Raw genomic sequence first — 5,774 nt, 5'->3', positions numbered from 1 at the left:
GTAGTATTTATTATCAGTTTATCAGTTGTTTTGTTCAGGCTTTTTATAGAAGCCATTGCAGAGCGAAGCTTGTGTGTTAGGTCTAATGCTGGGCACACACCTAACAACCATCGCAAGACTTTTGTCTTGCGATGGTTGTAAGGTACTTCAAAAAACGTACGATCTGCCTATCTTGCATAGGCAGATCGTACTTGCGATGATCGCAAGCCATGCCCCCTGATGGGTGGGCTTCCGATGACCGCAACGCCGAACGGGCAGTGTGCGCTTGCGCACACCGGCCTGTCCGGCTTTTATCTTACGAACATGCTACACACCCGCCGAACATCGTAGTTTTGAAACATGTTCGTAAGTTGAAAGTCGTGCGACCTTACAGTAGTAGAGGTCGCACGGCTTCCACATACCTTACGATAATCGTACGATCGCGGGATTCCCCGCGATTATCGTACGATTATCGTAAGGTGTGTGGGCACCATTAGAAATCAAGTCTTATACAGAATAGGCTGCACTGGAATTCAAAAAGGAAAGGATCGTTGCAGACAGATTTATGCTTGGCAATTATACTTTCTGTATAAAGGTAACATATATATTATTTCTTTTGAGAACAACATGCAATGCCCTACTGGGCAACCAGGCGCTCCGTAAAAAGATAGAAACATGTTTTTTTCCCAGATAGGTAAGGACCTCCAGACTCAAAATGGTTGCCCATTTTTTTAAATTAAAAATCATTGTGGTTGTAGATTATTTTATTTTTTTATACCAGTAATAAAAGAGTGTTTTTTAATGCTATTTTTATACAGTATATGAATACTATAACCCTGTACAAATATTATAGAATTTCGTATTAAAATTATTCTGCTAAAGTGATCAGAAGCAGACTAAGGCTGGGTTCACACCTGGGTGTTCGAAATATACGTGTATGACGCGCATTTCGGGCTGCGCATTTTTACCGCAATTTGCGGTCCACGAAACGCACGTCAAACGCGCGTTTACGAGAGCTATCCGGCTGTATTCTAATGGATACTCGCGGAAATACGCCCCAAAGAAGCTCCTGTACTTGTTTGGGCGTAGGGCGTTTTTCAGCGCGTTTCGACACGCTGAAATACGCCCAGGTGGGAACCATGCCCATATGAAATAATAGGATTTCACTTGCTGAGCGTTTTTCAGCGCTTCGATCAGCGCTGAAAAACGCCCACGTGTGAACCCAGCCTTAAACAAGTCACAGATCATTACATTTATGTAAAATATAAAAAATACACAATTTAATAGAAATTTCCCATTTAATTGGAAAGTTCCTGTCGGGGTTGAATCACTGTATGTAGTAACAGACATGCATCACTCTCCTCCCACAGCTCCAAGATGACATTAGAACCAGGAGTGAAAATTATAGAATTTCACCAGCATATCTACTTGCTAGTAAAATCTGGTAATGCAGCATGCCGGTTAACATTAAAAGCAAGGATCCAGATAGTGTTTCCCAACCCAAAAAGTCAGTGTGCTATATGTGTGTTTTCAAAACAGTACTCAAATTCTTATTAAAAAAACAATAAATAATGATAAACCTAATCAAACAAATACATTAAATTAGACTAGACTTTGTCATTTGGACAAACCTGCAAATCAACGAAATTCCGTCGATTTGGCGGTTCGTCCGATCCCAATTAGCGAATTATATGCCCGAATATATGAAAAACGTATTCGGCACATAGTTTGAGAACGCGCGGAAGCCATATTGGCCACTGGCACATTCGGCGCATACGCGCCACCATCTTGGAGGCGGGGTGCATGACATTACATGACACCGCGTGTGCGTGGCGTTAGGTGACGTCATGCATCCCGCCTCCTCCGCAGAACGCCCCAGTGACTGATATGGCCGCCGAGCGTTCTCTTCTTTATGTTTGCAGTTTCGGATTGGGAGGGTCATTGCCACCGAATCCGAAATAGCATCAAAATTTGTTTCGTTTGAGGAAACGAATGAAACCATTTTTAGTTTTCGTTCCTTCCGTCCGAAACAAATTTTTAGCATTTGCACATGTCTAAATTAGACAATTCTATGTACCCGACTTTGTAAAATTAGAATATATTTTAAATTATTATTGAAGGATTTTTTATTTAAAGGAATATTGGGTGTTTTTGTGGTATGTATGCAAGATAAGGGGGCAAGAGCACAGGATTGGGGTTTCGTAGGTTATTAAAAAAGTGTGTTGCCAAAAAGATTTGCCAGCAGTTTCTGTAAACACTCTGATTTTAATGCTAGAACTATTGTTTATTATTATTTTATGTTTTTGTGTTCCGTCCCAGTCTATTCCTACTCATGTTTCTTCTTATGTATGCATTTGCCTGCCCTGTATTTCATAATTAACCTGGTGCCGTGAACAAGATTGGTGTCGAGAATACATGACCTTGGTTCCCCACCATGTGCTCTGTCTTCAAGGGATCTCCTTGATGGCTTCTCTTTGGTCCTTCCTCATTTCTCCACTCCATGCTCTATCACACGTTTCTCTCCTTTTTCTCCATTCCAGTTTTTCCTGTACCTGCACTTACCCTTGTTGCTTTCCCTACACCCCTTTCCCTTTTTCTGCTTTCTTATTTTTCTCTTGCTCTACTGGGGGGCCATGGCCTGCTTGGCCCAGACTCGGACTCCCCATCGTCATTGGTACTGTGGGTTCCCTACCTACACAGTATTGTTGCATGCTTTTGTACCATTATAACCATGCTAAAGGGCGAGGCCCTTGTCCCCTCATGCATAGATTTGTCTACCCTCCATGTCAACTGTTTTTGCTATCTATGGTTTGAGTTCCTCAGTGAGAGTACATTATGGTTTTTAGGTCAACCCCTTAAACAATGGCATTGCTGTTCCCTCTCGCCATGGACCCCCTATTGTTTTACACGGTCCTGTTTCCCCACTGCTTCCCTTATATTTATGATTTTTTTGCCGTATCTGCTCCAGCCTATTCCTGCTCCTTGGACATGTGTTATGCATTTGATGTGTTTCACATGGCTGGAGCTTTTTTATCCCCTTTCTGGACTTTTGGCCCCATTCTCCAAACACACTGCCCTCTCTCCACACTGGCATCAGTTCTTTTGGCCACATCGCCTGTTTGGACTATGCACCTCTCCACTATGGTGAAGTAGATTGTTTTATGTGGCTCTCTGATTAATCCTGGGGCTATTGTTTACTGCTATGCTATGTTTTTGTGTTAAATCACTATTCTATTCTGGCTGATGTTTTCCCTTATGTATGCATTTGCTTGCCCTGCTAATAAACCTGGCCTACTCCTGGGGGGAGTTACCACCAACCGCTCCATAATAGTTGATATGTTCTGCTATCATCTGTCCTCTCTCTGTGCTAATTCCCCAATTGTGACCGTCAATTCTCTACTGTTTCTCAATCTTTCCGTGATAAGCTTGATTCAGATATCACTGAACAGGAAGTTCTTTTGGTCACCTACACCCTCAAAGCCAACAAATCCCCAGGGTCTGAAAGGTTCTCCAACCTTTATTCTAAGAAATTTAAGGGCATACTAGTTCCCCACTTAGCGAGACTCCTTAATGTACTGAAGTCCCGCCACTCCCTCCACCCTTCCTCCCTATCTGCTAATGTTGATATGTTACCAAAGCCTTGGAACAATGACCAACAACCATCCGATCTCTTTGTTGGACTCGGATGTCAAGTTGTTAGCTAAAATCCTAGTGATGAGGTTGGGTTTACCGGTTCTGCCAAGCTGGTGATTCTATGTGCAAGGTAATTCATTTAATCCACCTGATGCATCAGAGTTCTTTGTTGGGTTTTCCGCTTTCACTGGATATCCATTAGGCATTCAATACAGTTTCGTGGAAATATCTTCAAAAAATCCTGACTTAGGGGCATTTTGGCCCTGCTTTTCATTTGTGGGTTGCCTCTCTGTATAATAAACCCTCGGCTCAAGTGACTTACCCCATTTACTTTACTGCACTATTAAGTGTTATGGGTGGAACTAGACAGGGATGTCCCTTGTCCACCATCCTTTTTATTCTTGCTAATAAACCCCTGGCTGTGCTCATTAGGAATAACCCTTCCATCAAGGGTGTTGAAGTGGCTGGTGACCCTTTAAAGCTTATTTTATTCACAGATGACATTTTACTGAAGCCAACTCAACCCATCATCTCCTTGCAAGCCTTTGGTGATGTATCCTGTCTTGTAGTCAATCACGGCAAGTCCCAAACTCTGAACCTCTCCCTTCCCTCTACCATTTCTCTTCTACAACAGAATTTTCCCTTCTGGTGGGTCTCTAAATCTTTCCCGTAATAGGCATTTGCCTCACCTGCTCCTATGACTCCCTCTATTCTGCTAACTTTATCCCTCTTTTTCAATCCTTGAACACTTTTTTGTCCTCCTGGAACAATTTGTCCATTTCTTGGTTAGGCCACATATTTGCAGTTAGGATGATTCCAATGGACGCCTTGAGATCTATGCAACACCACGTCATGTCCTTTACTTGGAACCGTCAGCACCCTAGAGTGGCTCGGAAGACCATGTACTTTAACTGCACACAAGGTGGGCTAGGGGTCCCTATTCTCATTAAGTATTATCGGGTGGCGCAAATTACTCCCATAGCGGGTTTCTATTCTAATGTGGATACTCCTCTTTGTGTTCTTTTAGAAATACCATATGTGCACCCTGTTTCTTTGCCCACCTTATCCTGGCTTCCTGCCATCCGGAGACATCCTATCTTAGCCCTATCTTCAGAATACCTTGAGGATTCGGTTACATTTTCTGTTCGCTGATCTCTGCACACCTTCCGCTCACCACTCATGGGCAACCCTATGTTTTCTCCTGCGTTGGACAGCACCGTCCCTTGGTGGCCTGCCCATGGGTATACTACCATGTCCCATTTCCTTAGCGGCTCCAACATATTTTTGGACACTAGTTTCTAGGTACCAGCCTCTGCCCAGGGAATTCTTTTGATATTTCCAGATAAGACATTGGATGCAGTCCCTCATTAGGGGATGGGATGTGTCAGCCACCCGGATGACTTTCAAACAAATCTGTTCTAGGGACCCAGATTCCCACAAACTCATTTCTATGCTTTACTCCCTCTTTCTTGACTAATAATTATGTTGTCAAGTGGCTACATGAATAGCACCAGATCTATGGAGGAGTGGGCTGTAAGATGCTCATGCAACATATAGTAGCATCACAAGAGTCAGCATACAAGGAACTCACGAGATGGCTTCTAGTCCCAGCCAGGATTTTACACCTTCTACCCACGTATCCCAGCTATTGCTTTAGAGAATGTAGTGCGGAGGGTGATGTAATGCATACATGGTGGTCTTGCCCTTTTGTTATCCGCGTCAGGAGCAAAATGTATAGACTAATTTCAACACTATTCCATGTTCCAGTTCACAGAGAACCCTTGCATGCTCTGCTTAATTCTGAAGTTGCTCATCTAGATCGCTTCCAAAAGGAAACTGGTTGATTTTGTACTGTTGGCAGCCAAGCAAACCATCGCTCACTCCTGGAAAAAAATAAACTACAACCTATGAGGAGTTTAAGCAACGCATGCGTGGGTTCACCGAGAATGAACAATTATCCAGCATACATACAGATTTCTGTGAAATATTTAAGAAAATATGGACCCCTTGGATTTCATGAGCACTTCCTGTGCTGGACCACTACATATTGATCCTTGTGTGGATTGGCTGGCTGGTTCTCAGCTTGGGTTGTCTCTTGCCTCTCTTCACCTCCGCTTCCTCTTTTGTTTTCTGCCCTGCTTGGAAAACTCTATCCCTCCTGG

The sequence above is a fragment of the Nanorana parkeri genome, unplaced genomic scaffold (assembly GCF_000935625.1).
Source record: "Nanorana parkeri isolate BGI_ZX_2015 unplaced genomic scaffold, ASM93562v1 scaffold1031, whole genome shotgun sequence".
Lineage (NCBI taxonomy): Eukaryota > Metazoa > Chordata > Amphibia > Anura > Dicroglossidae > Nanorana > Nanorana parkeri.
This window is presented reverse-complemented; position numbering follows the sequence as displayed.